Source organism: Netta rufina (genome assembly GCF_964035555.1).
Source record: "Netta rufina genome assembly, chromosome: 1".
In the NCBI taxonomy this organism is placed as follows: Eukaryota; Metazoa; Chordata; class Aves; order Anseriformes; family Anatidae; genus Netta; species Netta rufina.
Genome location: NC_140123.1, coordinates 71,906,289 through 71,929,870, shown reverse-complemented (window position 1 = coordinate 71,929,870; position 23,582 = coordinate 71,906,289).

Sequence of the window (23,582 nt, the reverse complement as noted above, 5' to 3'; positions counted from 1 at the left end):
TTCTTAACTAATAACATGTTTTGAAAATGACATTTTGCTTAAAAATAAACAAACAAACAAACCCTATAAGAATGATTGCATTTTTTCCATACTGGGAACTTATCCTGAGACATTTGATAGAGAGTTATGCAAAAAGCAAGACAAAGAATACTGTAGAGGAGCTTTTAGCTTTGCTGGGAGGATTCTTCTCCATTCAGATTTAATGTGTTGGTCTCAGCCTTTTCCGTGTTGGCCTACGTAATTAGTGGATATTTTACAAAAGATATGGCCCTTCTGGGATTTGAAGACTTCTTTTCTCTTGCTCCTACCCCTCTCCATAAGAACTGAAATGTTGAGGTCTTGTGGTGATTACCCAGACGTAAACTACACTTGCACATCACCAAAATAAGGCAACAAACACAAATCTCCTAGGCTTCCCCATTTCTCCTCAAAACAGCTGAAGACATCATAATTTTAGCCTTTTTTACCAAAGAAATAAGGACAAATAATCATGCAGCCTACGTGTTGCAAGTCAGACCATCCTTTCTCCTGGTAACTATTTCACATGCAGTTCATGTTAAAGAAAACTAAGATAGGGGAAAAAATCAGAAAGATATTTTATTCCAATAAATCTGTGAAAAAAAGACAGTCCTCAGACTAGTGTGAGTGATATTCAGTATACCAACACTGAGACATATGTTACTTAATTTATTTATTGTGAGAATGTATACAACATAAAGAGTAGTTTTTGAAATCTGTCATTGAGAAACTTCAACAGTAAAACCAGCTGAAAATATATTTAGATATGTACATGCATGGCAAATACCAGATTTAACTGAGAACAAAGGTACGTTCTGAGTTTGAGGGTTGCAACATGGCAGAGATTTGGATCTCTGCAAGCTGGTGGTTTGTTGTATTGCCACTGGATTCAGCTGGCAGCAGCCATCAGTAAGGTTCATTCCCGTGACTTCTGGAATGCTGTAGACCACCAAGGTGCATTTTGGGAGTTTTTAGAAAGATGTGGGGGAGCCATATACTTAGAATAAATAGGTTAATGCTAAGTGAATTCAAATCTCCTTACCTCAACTCTATAGATTCTGGTGAATATATCCAAGTTTTGACAACAAGGATGATATAAGGAATTTTGTGGCTTGCTTGTTTTTATATCAGAGTACACAGAACCATGTTCTACAAAATGAATTTACCCTGTATGGCAATATTACAAACATTTTAACCAGCTTTTCAGTATGGTCAATCAAATCCACTCAGTTATACCCCTTTTGCCACATATCTAGTTAGCCAACTAGTCATTTTTCAGACATTCATCATTTTCTTTTGTGGCTAATTCCAGCCATTAATGAAAGCATTGCAAGAATAAGAAGTGGACAATTACTGACCTGGACCAAGGATAACAAGAACATTTCTTAAATAGCTAGAATATAGTACAGGGGAATAGTAAATGTCATTTACAGTAAATGTAAAATAGAGATAATTACATCCAGCAAGATATGTACTCTTGTCCATTCGTTTTAATGAGAAGTGTGAAAGAAAAATACAAAGCATATGCATTTCACTTAAGTTCTTATGTTCTCTGTGTGCTTTGTCTCTTTCATTTGTTTTTTGTTCTGGTGAAACTTCTCAACATGAGACAGCTGCAGTGTTGGGGCTGCTTCAGGGGAGCCCTCCATCCCAGCGTCTTCCCAACCTGACTGCAGCCCTGTTTCATCTTTTTATTCCCCTTTGTGTCTCCAAGCATTCACAATACCACTTACTCCTGGGGCTATCTACATTATCTACATGTTCTTGTTGCTTGGAAACCACTTCTGAATGGCTACATAGGATTTAGGAAAACTTGCCCCGATAACTCTCCCACCTCCTTTCTTATAGTGGAGTGTCTTAAGTACTTCAAGTAATTCTTTTTAACTTTCATTCTCGTTATCTTTAATGTGGTTCTTAGGTTGTTCTCTATTCTTACAAACAGTACACTTGCTTTTTTTGCTCTCCTTTTCTTTCATCTTTATCCTCTGATGTAACTTTTAGCGACACAACTCAGTTATGTCCTTCTAATGCAAAGCAACCAAAAAAGTCATCACAGCCAGAGCCCTGGAAGCAGGCTTTGTCTGGAGGTACAATGTAAAAATCACAAAGAGCCTGTACTGAAAAATGTCACAAGAGCATAAATAAGACCTGCTCCCTTCATCTATGCAACCTCGATGCTACTGTTGAATGAGGAGAAGCTGTAGATCCCTCCCCATCTCTCCTGCTGCTGCGACACAAGAAGCACGATGAGGCTTTAACCAATTAACATCTGTCTGTAGAAATATCAAAGACTAAAGGAGGTGGCAGACCCATCTGAAGAGCCAAAAAGAGAACAGAAAAAAAGCTCTGTCATCCTTCCAATAACTTAACTAGCAAAAGTATAATACATAAATAACATCATAACTAATTTTTTGCATTTTAAGAAAAGCAAGTGTTTTCTGTATATTGATTAGCATTACTGGAATAGCCATATCTCTGGTATGGGATTATGCAATATACCTTATTAATTCCATGGACAGAGTTAATATTTTCAAAAGGTCAGCATGCTTATTTCACTCTTTGGAACTCCTGAATCTGTATCCTCCTATCCTAATATTCCTCTGTGTTAAATATAAAATACTTAATATTCTTCTACTCTGCTGGTAGGTTTCTGAATTCTAGGGATATTCTAGCTGATTGTCTAAAATAAATATTTGAAAATGTCGATCAATTCACTGTGTGTTACTGGCAATTTCCATTGAGCTAATATGCCTTAGGTAACTCAAATCACAAATAAACTGATTGACAGCCAAGCAGATAACTCTCCATTTAAAATGGCCATGGAAATATTTCTGGTTGAGAGCAAGATTAGTGACTGCCACCGATTCTGCTGAAGGAGTCCCATACTAATTTGTCATCTGTGCTCCTTCCTTATCATCCTGTCCTGGAATCTGACCTTTCCCTGGATCTAGGCACAGATTATTTCCTGATGCTCTATTGATACAATTGCTGAAGTGTCTGCAGACAAAAAGTCTTGTGTAAAGGTGCATGGAAACGTCTGGCTCTGCTATGTCAGTGCAAGTCAGGGTTATATCTCCATCTCTTTAATAAGCACGAAAGTAAATCAATGCAGTTACTAAAAATAAATAAATAAAATAAAATAAAATAAAATAAAATAAAATAAAATAAAATAAAATAAAATAAAATAAAATAAAATAAAATAAAATAAAAATAGTGTCAGCTGAAGCTTCAAGATGTTCTGAAACCAGATGAGTGTTTAAAGCTTTTCAGTATGACGACAGAGACCATATCCCCACCTGGAAGATGCTATGGCTTCAAGTGAAGACACAGCACAAAGAACTTCCCCATCACTTATGCCACCATGTTTCCCATTCTGCAAGCTCTGCTTCCATAACATACAAGAAAAACAGAGAGGACATGACTCTTCCACCCTTTTCCTGTAAAGTCATATATGTGTTGCACGGAGGCAGAAGGGAACAGATTTGCCCCAGACTAGCAGGAGGCTTTGTGCCACTACCTGAAAGTTTAACTCTAAGCAGTTCTGAAAAGCCCTTATTTCTACCTCTTCCAGTGATTTTATTGTTGTATCATACCCCTCTCTTGAAAGTGATGTCTTTATTGTCAGGTATAGAATACAAAGTTTGCTGAGCAGCATAAATTCACCCAATTACATTTGTATATAGGCACCAGTCTAGAACTGGCAATTTCTTCAACAATCTGAGAAGATTCAATGGTCCCTGTGTTATTTTAGCCAAGCCCTCAGATCCTCTTCCTCTACTTTGTCCATTAACATTTTTAAAATGTGGCCAAATACTTACATCTCAGTGTCCCATATGCTGGGGAAGGAGATTGAGAGAGGGGGAAGCATTTATTTAACTCCCTTTATTCCCACGAGAACAACTAATCACGTGGGAGTAGAACAACAAGTTCTACTAGGCACACAGAATCTGCTTATGAGACATCTCTGCATACTCTCGAGGTTTCATTAGCCTTAAGTGGATTTTTTCCACTCCTCCAGATCATTGTTATTTCAAAACCAAATTTATTCAAACTAGGGAAATGCACATCTCTTCAAGTATGCCAACTTCAAGCTCAAGCACAAAATGTACTCTATGTATATTTTTTTATTAGTTCAATGATTAAAATGTGCATCAGTTACAAGCATGGATTTATGGTAAAGTCTTTCTTTCTACACTGTAGGGAATGATAATAATTAGTGTGATTTCTGTCATACTTCTAAGATACTGCTGAACCTGAAATTGTTATGGAGAAAGATTTTTTCCTATACTGACTATATTGTAAAAATAACCTGTTCTGTGTTTATTCTGTGATCATCTAGGGAGAGAGTAACACAATAGCTACACCCAATGGCAACTACACTAACTGCTAATTTGCTCGAGAAAACTGCTAATGTTTTCTTACCAGGGACATAAAAATCAAGGTCAAACATTAAGACTTAAACCAGTTTTAACAGGTGCTTCTTCATGAAGATAAATTCATTTTAAATGGTTCCAAAGTGAGTAGCCTTTCCTTTTCATAATTCAGTCTTTCCTTGCAATTTATCTTTCAATGCACAGCAGTGTTATTCTTTTGGATAGTGTTTTGTCTTCTCCAAACAGTGCACTCAACTAGTGTAAAGAATCTTAGCAAGCTAGATATACTTTTTCTTCATAATTTCTTATGTTTCTTATTTCTACTTCATTGTGGTAACTGATGTAGGTTTCAGGCTATGAATCAAAGGAGGTGCTGCCATGTTACATTCAGCATTTGCAATGAAAACTGGAAGTGATGCTCTAATATGAATACAAGCTGTCTACAGTTCTACAGAATGTCATGTTAACCCCTACCTGTATAGATATAGATAAACAAACAATGAATGGGTAAAAAAACATTTTCACCCCATTTGGGACTTATGAATTTTAGTAGGACATGGTTTTTTTTGAGTGTTTTTGTTTGTTTGTTTGTTGTTTTACTTTATTTATTTATTTATTTTCATTGGGAAGTTACAAAATTCAATGGAAGCTTAACATTTCCATTTTGTTTAAGGAAAATGATAAACCTTCTTATGTACTTGGTCCATAGATTTAGAGTTGTACCGTGAATAGAATAGGGTCCACAGGGCATGGGAAATCATTTTGACTTCACAATTGAATGTCTAAGCAAAACTGAGAAATAGGAAGGAACAAAGCAATTGACTTTCTACCAATACTTTTGGTGAAAAGTGGAGGCCTTTGCTGTGTGTTTTTCATTTGTTTGTTTGGCTGATTTAAGTTTGATGAGATTATCACCCCAGAAAAACTAGTAAATTGTCAAATTTCACTTAAACTTAATTACTGGGTATATAGAAGAAATTCCTACAAAAGTTAATAGATGAAGTGAAGAATTTACTGCTTGTTGTTCTTTTCTCTTCTCTTCTCTTCTCTTCTCTTCTCTTCTCTTCTCTTCTCTTCTCTTCTCTTCTCTTCTCTTCTCTTCTCTTCTCTTCTCTTCTCTTCTCTTCTCTTCTCTTCTCTTCTCTTCTCTTCTCTTCTCTTCTCTTCTCTTCTCTTCTCTTCTCTTCTCTTCTCTTCTCTTCTCTTCTCTTTTCTCTTCTCTTCTCTTCTCCTTTCTTTATGGTACCTGAACTTAGATTTTTATAGTGTATTTTCCAGTAGCATTCCTCACTGATGTAAAGGAAAATTGATTCATGGGGTGCACCATGTTTTCAGACTTACAGAGTAGATGTAACAACACATCACAAAACTCAACAGGCAACTGTTTCCAGTCTCTTGCTGCCCTGAGCAGTTCTGTTGCATGATTTTCTATTTATACATTCACACAACACAAGTGACATGTAAGAAGAGTTGATCCTTCTCTGGAGGAGCAAAGATTCCAAGGGTTTAAAAAACACAAAGACAGAGGAGGTGTGAGGAGATCAGGGGTGAGAGAGAAGGTAAGAATTCTGTCCACAAGAGCCATCTGTGTCTGTCAGGGCAAACATCCAGCCCCAGCACAGGGTCAAAATTTGAGAACTGCCTTCACTATGTTGCCATAAATCATAAATCTCTGTCCTACTTTTTGACATTAGCAAGGGGGAGAAAACCCTCATAAGTAATAGTTTTCCCATTCCATTTCTCTAGGAAGAGCCCATTCAGACCACCAAGAAAACCAAATGACGCAGAGTGAATGGGCACAAGTCATTCCTCAGTTATGCCAACACACTTCATTGGCTTTACTTGGATGGGCTTAGGGTGCAGAAAAGCCTCTGCTAAAATCTTGTGCTTTCATTTCCTTTGAGTTTTGAATCTTCATCAGTGCCCATGGAAATGGGAAACTCTCACTGAAACTCTCACTCAAGTCTGCCTCCTCTCACTGATATTTCACTCAAGTCTGCCTCTCTGTCTCACAGAGGATATTTTCACATCCAGTCTACCATTTTTGTTCAAGGGCTGTCACTGTTCTTCAGTGCCACAGCTGGAAGACTAACAGAAATGAAAATTCACCAGGTAGAAAACTGAAGTCCAAAGTTAATTGCTTATTAGCAAAGATGCTTTAAGTGAAAACTTTGAAGATTACATTATCCAACCACATGTATGAGCCTCACAGATCACATTTCTCAATTAAAGGTAAGCTAAACCTAGCTTTGCTGATTGCAGGTTGCTTACAGGACAGTTAAAGGTTGCTGGGAGGATGCCAACATATCTATTGCTGGAATGTATGCATTAAAACACCCATCCAACGGCAGGTAAAAACAGCTGAAAGACACCAAATGAGATAAAATTTCACCATAAATCCCTGTTGGAAGCCATAGAGAGAACAGGGTTTCAATCTGCCCTCTTACAGCAAGGCACTTTTTATACAGAATGATCCCTGCAAAGTCAGATTTCTCCTTGAGATTTATCACCAGTGTTAGCAGAAACCTTGACAAGGGTGGCTGTTGCTCAGACAGCAACATCCTCATGAGTAAAAGAAGCAACCTGGTTCTGCGGAACACAGGTGTGTTCCTCATGTGGAGCATGGGTCTTCTTCACATGTTTCACGTTTGTCTTTTAACAAGAAAAATGGGAGGAGGCTCTGATGAAGCCTCTTTGCCTCTGTTTTAAATTCAGAGCAGTCAGAGATTGCCCTGGCATTGACCTGTTAAGCACAACTTGGCTTCAGGTTCTTTCAGATCCCCAGTACTGAAACTCATTGGGACAAAATGAAAGAAACCTTCTGAAGGGGAAGTAGCAGGATTTTCATTTTTATTCTTATGCACATGGGCTGATAACTTATCTTCCAAGTAAAGAAGCCAATGCCTAAACAGCAAATGGCTTCAACTTTCAAAGGAACAGAAGGGACTCTGAGCTCACCCCATAAAGGTTTTCCAGAAAAGGCAAGATAGTTCTAAATCCATGTTATTTATCTTTTCCTACTGTAAAGAATTAAATCACACAAGTATTGCATTTAAACAATTAGTTCTGACTAACCAAATTCATGCACTTTTTCAAGTAAAGTGCAGAATTGTCACTGACTATGAGATGGGAATTCTCTAACTTATCAAGCTTAAATATCTGTTTATATATGCAGCTGTAGCATATTGACAATGTCTAGCCTATCTTCTAATACAGAACTACCAGATGAGCAATTGGCAGTCGACAGATATGCTCTGGTTTTAGCTCTTTTTCTGTCTTTAATTCCTTGCCCACCTCAAGGTTCATCTTAGAACTCAAAAGCATCTTGTTTCATAGAATCACAGAACAGTTTGGGCTGGAAGGGGCCTTAAAGACGATCCAGTTCCAATCTCCCTGCCATGGGCAGAGGGACACCTCCCACCAGACAAGGTTGCTCAAAGCCCTTGGACACCTCCAGAGATGGGGCATCCACAGCTTCTCTGGGCAACCTGTTCCAGTGCCTCACCACCCTCTGAGTAAAGAATTTCCTCCTAATATCTAATCTAAATCTACCCTCTTTTAGTTTAAAGCCATTACCCCTTGTCCTGTCACTCCACTCTGTGCAGAGTCACTCCCCATCTTTCCTGTAGGCCCCCCTGGAAGGCTGCTATAAGGTTTCTCCAGAGCCTTCTCTTCTCCAGGCTGAATAACCCCAACTCCCTCTGCCTGTCTTCATGGGAGAGGTGCTACAGACTTTTGGTCTTTCTTGTGGCCCTCTTCTTTCATTTCTCTGCAAGACTTCATATATGCAATGTAAAGCTTTTCAGGACTAGGACTGTGTCCTTTTCACTGACACCTGTACAACTTATTAAGGGAGTCACTGCTGCAATACTAAACCAGGGTGTTGTGCCTGGGCTAGGGATTTGGGGCATGCTGATTAGTCACATCCTTTGGATTAGACCAAGCACTTTCTCTTCAGTCACAGCACTCCACGGTCATTTGCTTTACAGAATCACAGAATCACAGAATCACAGAATTTTCTAGGTTGGAAGAGACCTCAAGATCATCGAGTCCAACCTCTGACCTAAAACACATGACAAACACATGACCTTTACAAACACATGAGATGACTACTCCATACTCTGAAGACCTGACAATTACAGTGGACTTCAGCAAGCATCACAACAGACACTGGCAGAGGTGGAAAGGTTGTAAGAGGACAGAAGTTACAAGCATAGAAGATAATGAGATGGGCTTGATGTTGTGTGCCCACTAGTGTAAGTTAGAGTTTGGGAGAGCTTGCAGGCGTACTTGTATGAGAGATTTTTTTGATAGGCTGATTTTGCTGTGTTCTTTTTTCAAGGGTAAATTAACATTTTATTGGTAAAAACTGTAGAGGATTCACACTTAGACACTTAATTCATTCACTTAAAAGGGTAATTAATTCACTGATACCACCATTTCCTACAGGCTGTACTTTAGCATGAAACCATCACTACTGATGCAGTCCAATAAGCAAAAGCATTTCTCTGAACTGTTTTACTTTTAAGGTGGTGATGGGGAAATCAACAAAGACCTTAGTCAGCCCCACACATTCCTTCTGGCTGTTTGGTCAGCCTCCTTTTGTTATTTTGTGTTTGTGCCTGGTTGCTGCAGGATGTAACACCTTGCTTTGTCTAGCAAGCGAGCAAGCACTCAGAACAAATTACTCACAGGCTGCAGCCCCTGGCAAAGTCACCTTCATGCTGCATAACTACAGGTGGGGAACGCTGCACAGTGGCTGCAGCTGAAGAGGGAACTTACTAAAACCTTTTGCCCCAGCTTCTGCAGTCTCATGTAGATATGTATAGGGTGAATTTCTACTGGGGCATAAACTGCATAGCGGCTCATGAACTGTGTTCTATTCTATTTAAGAATGAGACTGACCACTATGGCCTTGTGATTTGATTTTGTACATATCACTGAACAGGACAAAAAGTAAGCTTTTCTCTATGCTCTTTCTACAGTCAAGGTAGAGGAAGGTTCCTGTAGATGGCTGTAAGTGCAGACTCCTTCTATACCCGATTCATTCAGTCTCCTCTGATTATAATGAATGTCCAGTGAGATTAGCCCCATAAAGCTAATAGCCTTTGCAAAGATTTTTTACACAAGCTTTGATGCCTATTACTGAGCTCAAGAACTCACTGAACTGAACATTCATTTTAGAAAGGTATCTCTTCTTGGATTAAAGGCACTACAGATAGGATCATCTGATGTCTCTGTCTCATCCTAGTCCCTCTAGGTGAATGAGATATGTGAAACATTTTGGAAAAACGGTACCCTCAAGTGCTCATATCTCTGCTCTGGCAATAAAAGAAGCTTAGGGGACCTCATTCAGAGGTTCACATGGGATGAATCCACCTCAAACAATGTTGAATATACCACTGCTTCTCTCCTTTCATTATAACTTTTTTTTTTCCTGGTAGGATTTTTCCTGATAGCCAGAGAATTACAAGAAAGTAAAATCACAGCTTTCAATAAAACAGACAGAACAGACAGACAGAGAGGCTTCTAGACCGTATATTTGTGCAGAGAAGCTCATAAACATAAACAGCGTATCTTGTTTCACAGGACATAGGACATTTCACATTTCATATACGTGAAAGCAAGTTTTAACTGTCTAATTTACTTTAAAAACAAATCTCACTATTTGCAGACCTTTCTAATCTTTGTGCTTCCGAGGTTGACAACACTGTAAAGAATAAATTCTGGCCCAAAATGGAAGGCGATTTTTGTAATTTTAATGTGGAATTATACAAAAGATCAATAATGATCTGAAAGCTTTACCAAAAAGTTCATAAACAAGATAAGCCAATGAGGAGAAATATAACACATTTGAAATGTCTGTTTACACCATTAAATGATCTTTCAGATCAAGCCTGCAAGGCAAACTAGAAGAGTAGCAAGGCATTTCCATGATCTGTTCTGGTGGAAGGAAATGAGAAATACAAGGCTGTCAACATTTCCAGAAGCAACTCCAACCTCACAGTCTTCACATCAGCTGGAAGAAAAGAAATTAAGTTTTGGCTGAGCCTTAAGTTTGGGCCGAGTCATTAACATCAAGCCATTGTATAGATTTAATAATAATAATAATAAATAAATAAATAAATAAATAAATAAATAAGTAACTTTTAACTCAAGCTCTCTCTGTAGCCCAACCTTTCATTCAGCAGTCCCTTTCCAGCCCCACTCTACCTGGAGCTCTAGGTTTTCTGTTTCTCTCAGCACTAATCCCAACACTGAAATTGGCCTAACTTCAGGCTAAACTTCAGGCAACATCACAAAGCCTCTCCCTAGACCAAAAAGTCTTCCAGACAAGTGTTTTTTTTTCAGCCTTTTTCCCTTGGCTGTCATTTTGTAGCTTCTCTCTAACTGGAGCTGAAGGCTTTCTCTTTTTCTGAATCTGAGCACAGTAACCCTACCTGAAGGCTTAGCTTCATTCATGGGTTGTGACCCAGATCAAAAAATTCTCACAGGCAGTTTCATTTTGTAGCCAGTCCTTCCCACTGGCAACCTCTTTCCAGACCCACTCAGTCTGGAGCGCTAGGCTTTCTTTCTCTTAACCCAAACACTTGCCCTAACTCAAATCCTTAAACAACCAGGTAGACTGGCCTCCTTCAAACCCACACTTCCACTCCCTATCTCATTTTTACTCTGCCATCTCTGTGCAGACAGGATGAATTACTTCCATGAAGAAGCTGGGAGAGTAAACTGAACCATGTTCAGGTTCAGCTCCATATTTTAACTGCCGCATGATAGTCAACTGTCTTATATGGACTCCTTCCTGGTACCTGTATTCAAAAGGAAATACCCAGCTTCAGTAGATCTGCTTTTGTGTCTCCTTCATGGCTTCTTGTTTGAGCTCACCCTCCAAGGTTCAAGCTCCAGGTGTTTAGGGCCAGTTACAGAAGGTCTCTGCTGTGTATCCAGGTGCTCAGAGTATTCAGAGTGCCTGACTCCAGGCTTTAAGACAGCTGGACTACTTCTCTGTTTCCCACCCTGTCCCACCAAGCAAGTAGGATGAACAGCTCACCCAGATTGACCAAGGAGATATTCAATGGCATGTAATGTCATGCTCAGATATAAAAAATAACGGGTGGGTATTTTGAGGATGGTAGTCATTGGTTTGAGATTGGCTGGAAACTGATCTGCCTGTGGGAGGTGGTGAGTGTCTGCCTTTACATCCCTCATTTGTTTGATTTTTCTTCCTCTCTCCTTCACTTATCAAACTGTTTTTACCTCAACCCATGAGTTTTCTCCCTTTTGCTCTTCATACTCCCTCCTCTGTCCCACTGTGAGAACAAGTGAATAATGAGCTATGTGGTGCTTAGTAGGGTTAAAGCACCACAAATTGTGATCCCTTTGAATAACAGAAAAACTCAGCTCCTGCACAATCCACACCTCCAATGACTTTTTTTCTTCTCTTTCTAAATGGCTTCAGAAATTGTCCAAAAGTCAAAAAGTTCTGTTCTGTACCTGTTCACATGTTGCTGTTGAATGCAGGAATATGGTCTTCCCCAGATACTGTGGGAAACACAAAATGTGGATGTTTCCAGAACATGAATACAGAGCTGTGTAAACAGTGTGCACTGTCTGCCGTTCACAGGCAAATGTTGGTATAGAAAGTTGAAGAAAAACTTGCAAAATACTCCAGTTATATCACACGGGCCACTGTCTACACTACATGAATTAATGTTGCAGTAGCAGAACTCTGACATGACTGGATCCAAGGAACATTTGTACTCTAGTTCAAGAGTTAAGTATGACATAAGCTAGACTATGGCAGTGGCATAGTATTCATAGAGGCTGCCAGGAAAGCTAATACTACAGTTAGATGGATGGATGGATGGACGTATAAAAGTTAGTTAGTCATTAGTTAGGGTGCAGAATAGAAACATCAGGCAGGTAAGCCACAAGTCCACGGAAAGTGCTGCTCTCTGAGACAGGAGGGCTGGGATGCCTGGCCCTCCTGAACACTCAGGAACTTGGTGAAAGAAAGATAATCAGTGCATCTCTTGGTCATATGCCATTTTGAGAGCAATTTCTCGGCACTCAGGAGTCCATCCTCCAGACAAAGCAGAGAGGAACGTTAAGAAGGCCACATGAAGCTGCCACAGAGTTGTCCTAGTTATGCAGTCCTAGTGTGCTCCTAACCCCCTAGGGACAAGAAATAAAGACACATAAATCTCATTATGCTGTGCTTTGAGTCCCTCTAGTAACTAGTGTGTGCGTGGTCTCGGTGAGGGTGTATCCTATGCTTGGCTTCGTCCTGGAAGTCACAGTGAAGCCAAGCAAACCTCTTTTAAAATTTAAAGCCTTAAGCCTTTCCTGCTTACAGCTACAAACCATGCTCAGTAGTCATATGCTGCTCTGCACCCTGCTTATGGCAGATGATGGGGCTCTGCCTAGGTGTGTTGCTGGCCAAGTAGACCCTGAGAAACATCCAGACTTGACAGCAGCCTGAGATGAGGCCACAGTCATGGATAGCATGCAAGGGACCAGACCCCACCGGAGACGTGGGACAGCAGGCAGCTTGGGAAGCTCAGGCATTGTGCCTGAGGTGCCAGGTCCAGCAGGGAGGCAGGGGAGGCCGTTCTTCATGGGGGATGATGGGGGCATAAAAGGAACAGTGGGTTCAAGGCATAAAACTCACGGAACATTAAAGTCAAGGGCGTGCTCCCTCCACCTCTGCTTCCAGATTTGAGTGCTGCATGATAAAAAAAGGTTTCCATTTACTGAGAGCTGAACACAGAGATGCTTCAATCAATTTTATCTTGACCTCCAGCATCTAAACTGTGTAATTTACATGGCATTTTAGCTGTCACCACAAATGACCGTATACAATTTTCCACTTTTTTTTTTTTTACTTTTTTTTTTTCCCCTTAATAGTGACTGATGCTATCGTAGCAGACAGACACAGCAATATTACCATCTAGTGGCGACTGAGAGAGCGGCACCCACACCGGAGCTGGATCCGACTCCGTTTAATAGCGTATAAACCAGACACAGATGTACCAACGCAGAAAGCAGTGACTTTTTTTTTTTCTATAACAATTTGCATTTAAAAAAATTATAATGTTTACATCAATATTATATATATATATGTATCAAATATAAACTACTAACATTTTCCTTTGCTTTATGACTAAATGTCATTATTTCAAACACCAATTGATTTGATGACAATATGTTTCTATCCTATTTCACACTCTTAGATCTTGAACATACAGAATCATAACTGAGGAGCAGAATATCAAGGGTAATTATATATGTGGTTGTGGTTTTGATAGGTACTCAGGTGGTAAACCATACGATGCTTTAAACATGAAAGAAACACTAGATGTGGAATAAAATTTTCAGGATTCCTGCTATGGCAGAAGTGTATCTTGGCTTCTCTAAGAAAGTTTCAAAACAATTCTCTTTTTCCCTTTTGGCAGTAGTCGTTTGTTTAGAGTGACAGACAGACATCCAAGATAGATGATTTTGCAGTTAAAGCATAGAACTATCTTACAATTTTTTACTACAGCTCCTCTTTATCATTTTACTGGGTCTGTCTCAGATAGATTTAGCTCTCTTCATTGAAAAGAGTGGTCTGTCTGTCTCCTGGAAGCATAATCCTTCCAGCTTTCCCCATGCAGGCACAGATATAAGTAATAGGTAGAGCTGGGCACTGTCAGAGAACAACTTTCTTCAAATGAAATGCCATGCTAACCTTAGAAAAAAACGCCTAGATAATCAACTCTCTACCTAATGGGAAAACCACATGGATGTTAACACTACAGTTTCAAACATTCAGAAGTCTGGAATGTCAAAGTTAAGGTAGTTTCTGCTTCAGGGATTTGGAGACCAGACCTTAACAGACCTTAACACATGGGGGAAAAAAAAAAAAAAAAAAAAAAAAAATTTCTTCTAATACTAGTTGTACACTACTTATACTTTGTTAAGAAACTACACCACCATGCAGTATCAACTAGTATTCACATGACCAAATACTCATTTCCCACTACTTCTTCCAAATGCTTCCTAAACCAGTCATCTGGGTAATCATGGGCTGTACTTCACCAAGTGATTTAAACAAATAGTGGACAACAAATAGCAGAGATCCTTGATGGGTAACTGGATCCTTTTCTCACAGATAACTAGAACAAGAGGAAATGGACTCAGGTTGCACCAGAGGAGGTTCAGTTTGGAAATGAGGAGACATTTCTTCTCAGAAAGAGCAGTCAGGCAGTGGAATGGGTTGCCCAGGAAGGTGGTGGAGTCACCGTCCCTGGGGGTGTCTCACAGACTGTAACAAAGAAATGAGAAATATTTCATTTGCTACTATTTTTTACTTCCCACATCAAGATTCACTGTCTACCCCCCTTAGGACAAAATTAGAAGTCCAGAAAGAACAAGGAATTAGAATTTACTACATCACTCCACTGGAAACAAGAGTGCTGAACAGAGCTCAGTGCAGTGATCAGCGATATTCTGCATGAAGGAAACAGAACAAATTAAACTTTGTGTTTGTCAGGTACTGTGAGACCTGAAGCAAAGCAGAAACAGTATACAGAGCAGTAAGAATAAGCTCTCCATGCTACATTTCTTTTCTGGGCAATTCCTTGTGGAGCAGGTGTTAATATGTTTTTCCCATACTCAGAAATAGAATCCAAATGTGCTCAGAAATCAGTGACATTCCTCACAATGTAGCAGCTTACAGGAAAAAAAAAAAAAAAAAAAAAAAAAAAAAAAAAAGGAAAAAAAAGTTCACGGCCTTAACTAAAAGAAAGTTAAGTTGGTGGCTTATCACTTTTTCCCACTTATGCACCTAAGAGAACAGAAGACAGAAAATAATTTCCTCCCTAAAACTGCATCATAAAGTTTTCCAGTTCTCTTCACTTGAACCTCTCTGAAGCCAGCTGCCACAAGGAGCTTGCTGTACTCTGCAGGTGTTCGCTCTTTGCCTTCTGTCTGTACCAACATATTCATTGAATACAGTTGGGTTTCTACGGGTCCACTTCTATCTTCCTTCAGAAGGGACTCAACCAGCAGCACTCCACCACCTGGTTGAATAAAGAAAATTCAGAAAACACACATGCTGAGCTCTGAGAAGATGGGATATTTTTCAGCGGAGTTGTTAGACCAGATCCCAACGTGCAGTTTTGGGAAGCAGCAGCCTCTCAGGTAGTGAGGCCTCAGACCTGACAGGCTCAGTGACTCACCACTGACTCAGGAAAGTGAACGGCTCAACCAAGAAACCTCTGCACTCAAACCCTGCCACCCAAGTTGCCCACAGAGAAAAGGGAGCATTAGGAAGCTCCGTAATGTGGCATGGCAGTTGTTAACAAGCTGTGGCAGCACAACTCCAACACAACTGCTTCTGGGAGTGCCCAAACATCTTCAAGCTGCTCTGCACACCCACCCTAACTGTCAATGCTCCTGCATAGGCAGGACGAGCAAATAACTCTTGATCCAAAGGCTGGGAAAGCTGCTCTCCTTCGTCACTGTGGCCTTTCCAAGCAGACGTTGCCCAAGGCAATGCTTTTAAAAGACACTTTTGGTCACTAATCTCCTGTATGAGTAAACAGGTGGAGGAGGCCTCTGTCACCTGTGACCCTGCAGGTGTACACCCTACCACTGCCCACCTGCAGCCACCCATGATGCCCACACTTACCTTTGTGGAAAGCAATCTGGCTGTACTGTGTCTGGCTGGGATGGAGTTAACTTTCCATGCAGCAGTAGTGCTGTGCTCTGCACGTGTAGCTAGAACAGCAGTGGTATCACACCACTGTTGTGTCTGCTGCTGAGCAGTGCTGGCACTACATCAGGACTTTCTCCAAAGCCTCCAGAGCCAGCAGGCTGGGGGTGGGCAAGAGGTGGGGAGGAGACATAATCAGGGCAGCTGACCTAAACAAACGAAAGGGATATTCTCCCAGACAATTTAGCAGAAAAAGAAATTTCTAAAACTTCTCACAAAGTTCCTGGCTTTCACCTGTTCTGCATACCCAGATCTAAGTGCAACTAGTTTGGGTTCCCTGCTGCTTCAGATTCTTTATGCAGACATCTCTGCAATGTGTTCTGCCGTGGGCAGCTGTGGTAGTCTGTTACACAAGTCTACACATGTTCAAACTCTGCTCCAAAATTGTTTCTAACCACCTGTTGAAGCTGCATTTATCTGCAACAGATCATTTTTTTTATTTCAGTTCATACCCCCTGGGCCTCTGGCATAACGCTGTGCTTGTACTGTAGGGGCCTTTGACAAAATTGGAGGGGCAGGGCTCTGTAACACTCGAGATGTGACTTCCTGATAACTTATGTTTCATTAGCAAAATGCAGTCAAGCATTTACCGCTGTTCTACAGTAGTTGAATAGTTCACTTGAGAAAAATAATGGTCCATTAACAGACAGATGGATGGACAGAAGCAAAGTTAATATTTTGCTAATCACTTTTAACCAATATTGGTATTGCCCATAGTTATTGGGGCATAATGACTTGTACAGAATCAAAATTGCTTTACTGCAATGGTATGCAGATCAAAGACATCCACAGACCTTGTATTTGAGGGCTGGGCACCGCTATCAGGAAAAAAAGATGCTTTCAAAGTTAGCTGAATTCAGTATGAATTCGGACTTATGAGACAAGCTTAATTCTTCTGGAGGAACTACTTACACCAAGGATTTCCTGAATCGTCAAGTTATTCTTTCCCCATCTTTATCCTGTACCCCTGGGGCTGCCATGCTTTCAGTCAGGACAAATGGCAACTCCAGCTTTTCAAATACCAGACTACTCAAGGGAAACAAAATGTAAAAGTATGCAGAACACCAAACCTCTTCTGGTGAAGCGTGGTTTTCAACCCAATGTGGCCTTATCATGAAATCACAAGATACAGTATGCCTGATACCTTTTATTTTTCCACTAAGACAGAGGTAATTTTTGCATCAGAGTAATTCTTTAGAGATATGGATAGCTGCAGGACATTTTCTAGAACAGAAACACATTTCTGAAACTAATCAGTTTGCTCCATAAAAACAAATTAATTTTTCTATCAAACTGTTTTATGCTTATACGTGGTACACTCACATAGTGTTTTGCTTGCTAATATATGCCCACGGCTGAGGAACCTCTGGTTTCCACCAACTGATATTTCCTGCCTTTCTTGGGATCATTAATTTATAAATGGTTATTTTAAACACTTACTGCAGAACATTGCAAATAGTACAGTTTTCCCAATCACAATGCTGTTAAGATATGCTTAATTGTATGTGATCTTCCGATTTACAGGTTATCACAGAGGACATTTCCATACTTAGTTGATTAGCCTTTCCTTCTCAGAAATAATAAAGTCTGCATACAAGCACTCTACAAGAAGGAGATAATATTCCAGTCAGGATCTTCCCCTGTTTGTATAAAGTTTGACATTCATGAGGACACAGCTTTTTACAAGCAGCAATAATCCACCACAGTGCTGTACTAAAGCTTGTACAATTTCATATTGCTGTATGGAAGTTTTTACCACATCATTGATCATCACTGAGAAATTGTTCCAAATGGGTTCAAGGTCTGTGCTATTCACAATAACTCTCATCATCTTGAAATTTCCATTAAAAAAAAAAAAAAAAAAAAAAAAAAAAAAAGGCTCTCCCTTTATCTCCTCTAAATGTGAAAGACTCTTCATCTCTGTATGGTGGTTTTAAATAGTGGGGAATCCCCCTGCAGAATAAGGTTTCCATCTATAATTGTGATTGATCATTTTATTCCCTGGATTTCACTGAATCTATTAAAAGGTTATGGCTATAATGTGGTTCACATCAAAACTGGCATCCTTGCTGTAACATAGGAAATAAAGAAAATGTATCCAGGGAATGGCTAAGTGAGAGTGCTCCACTGTCATGAAAATTAGACTGATAACACAAAATCGTTCCTTTTTTATTTATTTATTTTTATTTTTTATTATATACTGACCACAGTAAAAACTGTCTTCCCTGTAGTTCATTTTACATTTCAGTGGAATTGTTGTTTTGTTGTTTCTTTTTGTTGTTGTTGTTGTTGTTTTATAGTATGTTTGCTACTTTTTATACTCCAGTTAGGACACAGATCTTTACTGTAAAACAATTCAGGACTTTTCCACCCATACAAAATTTGTGAATCACTTATACGAAGATACTGTTGTATTTTTAATTCCAACACTCTATCTAAAACCCCCAATACTGTCTCTTGCCGTTCTTCAATTGCAACCTCTTTAGCTGCATATACCCACCTTAGATGAAAAGGGTTTTTTTGTGGATCTGGTTTTCAGATGGTGTCTATGCTATAATATGATTATTCTATTGAGCTTCTCTATTTCTTTTCTATCATGCTCTTCTATACATGAGTAACCCAAATGGGAGATTTCCAGGGCACGACTAGTCCAGAGCTGCTCTCTGATGAAAAGAATTTACGGGTTTTCTCATCCAGAGCCTCACTAGTCTGTCATAAATGAAAAATAAATATATATGATTTGAATTTCCTGGTTGAAAGAGACCTAGAAACCATCAGTCAAGTAAAATAAATTCAACGCAGTAAAAATAATCTATGAACTAGCAAAAGTAGATATTAACTGTGAGGTTATTACTGCCTCTAATTACTGAGAATTGTGTAGCACAGGTTAAATACGTAGACACCTGTGCAGATAGTCTAATATTTGGATTCTGACAGCTTGAAAGGCTTGAAATAGAAGTTTGCATAGTAGTATTAGATTTTTTAGCTTCCATCTAAAAATTCAATCCTACCAGTATTTCAGTGTTTCCAAATTCAATGTTTAAAATGCATTTGTTGTTGTTTGATTTGGGGGGAAATATATTTTAATAAGCATTAAGAGGTAAACAGATATGTCACTCTTCAGCTTCCATATCACAACCCTAAACCACGGTCTTCCTTTTGCACACCAAATGCTGGAAGAAGAAATCAGCAACATGGCCTACTTGTATTGCTCCATTTTCTAGGCAAACATTTATTGACCAAAAATTTAATTCAATTTCAAAAATTATTACATCTTTTAAAGCCACAAGATATGATAAAGAATAAAGATTAAATATTTTTTTTTTCGTTTTTTTTTTTTTTTTTTTTCTAACTATATGGCTGTAATTCATTTTCCAAACCCACTGTGAGGTGTTGGAAAGAAACACTGAGTTTTATGTGCATTTAGTCAGTTCCTGAAAATCTAATTGCTCTAAAGTTTAACACACAGGAACAGCCAGATATCTGATTACTATCAAATTGCCTTTGGTGATTTGTACACAGACACCACATCCTTTCAGAGGATGCGAAGTGTTAGGACACCCAATTCTCCAGAAATACCCTGGCCTTCTGGAAGCCACTCTACTGGCAGCCTTGTAGATGATGCACTTGAGGAGGCAGCAGTCTTGAGCAGCCCATGCCTGCTGTTCCAGGCCTCATGCTTAGGGCTTGAGAAGCCTGTATGTCATTAATACAACCTGTAACTTGTAACATCTTTGGTGAAGGTAAAGGGTATGTGGATCACAAGGTAGAATGCAGCGATGATGACCAGGAGCCTTTTGCAGGTGTCGGTGATCCACATCACAGCTAACCCAAAAGCAGGTCCAGGCCCACACTGTGCTGCACGTACAGGTGACTTACAGACCCATGCTGGGCTCTGAGCATCCCTTGGCCACAGGATGCACTCAGCAGCTCTTGTGGCAGATGAGCCTGCAGCATCTCCCACTGGGTACTGGTAATCGCATCATCTTTGTGGCCTTTCCTTTATCTAACAGTGCTGTAGCTCCTCATGTGAGCATCCTTTTTCTTGTAAGAAAGTCATATAATAGCTCAAATGACTGAAAGAGAGGCACTTCCCTTCATGGATGAGATCTGTTCAGCATGCTGCAAGAAAATCCATCCCGGCTCCATCCATAGATGCCTGAGCACAGGGTGCCCATCATTGTAAGGGATTTAAGATTTACAATTTATTTGCTGTGTTCTTATTCTGTCTTATTTAAACGACTGCACCATCTCTCACTCACCTTGCCCTTACCCCAGTGCAGAATATTATTCTCCATCATCATGCTGGTGCTTCATTCAAAATGTTGCTTTTTCCCCAGCTGAGATTATTTTAAATAAGGTGTTTTTGTGTTTTTTTTTTTTTTTGTTGTTGTTGTTGTTGTTGTTGTTTTTGTTTTGTTTTGTTTTGTTTTAAAGGACAAGAGTATTAAAGAGAATAAATGTATAAAATCTAGGGAGAAAAATACATGCATGCTTCTAGCAGCATGGGCAATCCAGGACAAATGTCAGGCAGATTCAGCTGTGCTTCCTCAATGAGCAGTGGCTAAGAGAAAGTCCTTTACAATCCAGGGGAATCTGTCTTCAACGTGCTTGAATGCTTTTAAGGTAACTGTTGTGATGTAGAATTTAAACATGATGACAGACAGCAAGAGAAATCTATCAAGCTCTGATTAACACTGCCATTTCTGAAATATACTGATAAGAAGCCCTGGAGCCTTGTGAAGTTAACAGGAGGCAAAGTTAGCATAAGACACATGGCCCCTCACCAGCAAAGGCAATAGTCTTAGTACTGAGCATGGTGATTTAACACTGGCAGGCAGCTAAGCTCCACTATGTTGTTTTGTCACTCCCCATCCTCAACAGAACATGGGGAGAAAATCAGATGAAAAATAATTGCGGGTTGAGATCACTCACCAACTACCTTCACAGGTATAAGAGACTCAGCATAAGGAGATTAATGTAATTTATTGTTTATTGCTATCAGACTAGAGCAGTGAGAACTGAAAGAAAAAAAAAAAAAAAACACCTTTCCCCCATCCACCCTCTTTCACCTCCTCCCTCTGAGCAGTGCAAGGGAACAGGGAATAGGAGCTGTGGTCAGTCCCTGATGCTTCATCTCCTCTGCTCCTTCACGGTCCCTCTCTGTCCCTGCTCCACGTGGGGTCCCCCCCACAGGATGCCATCCTTCCCGAACTGAGCCTGCGGGGCCTGCCCATGGGCAGCAGCTCTTCAAGCACTGCTCCCACACGGCTCCGTACCATGAGATCCATCTCCCAGAAGCAAACTGCTCCAGCACGGGTCCCCCATGGGCGGCAGCTCCCCCCAGACCCAATGCTCCTGTGTGGGCTCTCCATGGGCTGCAGCCTCCTCCAGGCCACATCCACCTGCTTCACCAGGGGCTCCTCCACAGGCTGAAGCGTGGAGATCTGCTCCACGTGGGACCCATGGGCTGCAGGAGGACAGCTTGCTCCACCAGGGGCCTCTCTACAGGCTACAGGGGGACTTCTACATCATGCCTGGAGCACCTCCTGCCGTCCTGCTGCAATGACCTGGGGGTCTGCAGGGCTGATTCACTCCAGCTTTGGCCAGGTTTCATGTTACTCCTAAGTCATATTGAGAGCTAGAAAATTCATCTCAGCCTATATGGCCTCATGAGAAGAGAAAAGAATGCTGTTAGCAAGAGCCATTTGCATCAGAAAACCTCCTGCCCTAGCACCATGAAGGTACCTTGAAGATGGAATTGCTTTTATTGTGCAGACATCAACCAAAGAACATAAGGCAGTTGCTTGGAAAACTTCACCTTAGTGCTTTGTTCCTTTATGATCTTTTCCAACATTACAGTATCCAACAACACAGAAAAAAAAAAAACACAGCTGAAAGACCCCAAATATGGCAAGGTATCACCAGAAACACCTGTTGGTGCATGGAAGCCATAGAGGACAAAGTTTTAATTTCCATGCCTACAATAAAGCAGTTGCTATACAAAATATATATATATATATATATATATATCCTGCAAAGGTAGATTGTTCTGGATATCTGTCAGTGGGGTGAGCAAGAACTCCTTTTCAGGAGTCACTGCTCCTCACACAGCAACCGCCTCATGAGCAAAAGGAGCAACTCAGTCCTGCTGAGTACATGCGTTCCTCATGTGGAGAGCAGGTCTTCTTCACAGTGTTTGTCATTTACCAACAGGAGAAACTTTTTATTTCCGGTATCAATACATATTCCTTATCAATACACATTTCAATGTATATTCCAGGTAAGGATGGGTCAATCCTGTTCATTAAAGATCCAGCATCTTTGAATCCTGATAGGGCTAGAAAGTACTTCAGAATAAGGTGTGCATCTTGCCTCCAACTCAGTAAGTAGTAGGTTCATGACATGCAGAACATGTCATAAATCAACTCATTACAGAAATACTATGTTTAAATAATTTGTTTTGACAAACTGAAACAGCCTGCTCTTGCTTTTTTTTTTTCCCCTCAAGTCAAGGGCAGAATTAACACTGATGCCTGCTGACAGGTATTCTCTGACTCATCAAGGTTGTATGATGCATCATTTTACATATAGCAGCACACTAGCCATTACCAACTTGTCTACTGGCTCAAAAAACAGCACAGCCACATGGGCATGCAAGGTTTTTTGGAAGAAAAAAAACAAACAAACAAACAAAAAAAACACATATGAGAGAAAGTCCAGGCAGGACATTTCCACCACCATCTCAGCATACATCACTGGCCATTTTTGCTGTGTTCCACATTCAAGGGTAATTAACATTTTCTTGGTTAAAGCTATAAAGGATTCACTCTTAGCCACTCCATTCATTCATTTAAAAGGGTAATTAATTCACAAATGCCACTACTTCTTTCAGGCTACACTTTAGCATGAAACTACCATTACTGATGCAGTCCAATAAGCAAAAGCATTTCTCTGAACCATTTTACCTTTAAGGTGATGGTGCAGAAACTAATGAAGACCTGGGTCAGCCCCATATATCCCTTCTGGCTGACTGGTCAGCCTCATTTCATTATTTAATGTTTGTGCCTGGTTGCTGCAGGATGTAACACCTTGCTTTGTCTAGCAAGCGAGCAAGCACTCAGAACAAATTACTCAGGCTGCAGCTCCTAGCAAAGTCACCTTCATGCCACACAACTACAGGTAGGGAATGCTGCACAGTGGCTGCAGCTTAAGAGAGAACTTCCTAAAACCTCTTGTGCCAATTCCTGCAGTCTCATGTAGATATGTATAGGGTGAGATCCCAGTGGGGTCAAATGCACTACCTGCACAGCTGTGCCCTATTCTGTTTATGGATGGGAAGGACCATTATGGCCTTGTTATTTGATTTTGTACATACCACTGAAGAGGACAAAAGGCCAGCTTTTCCATACTGAGGGTAACCTCTCTATGCT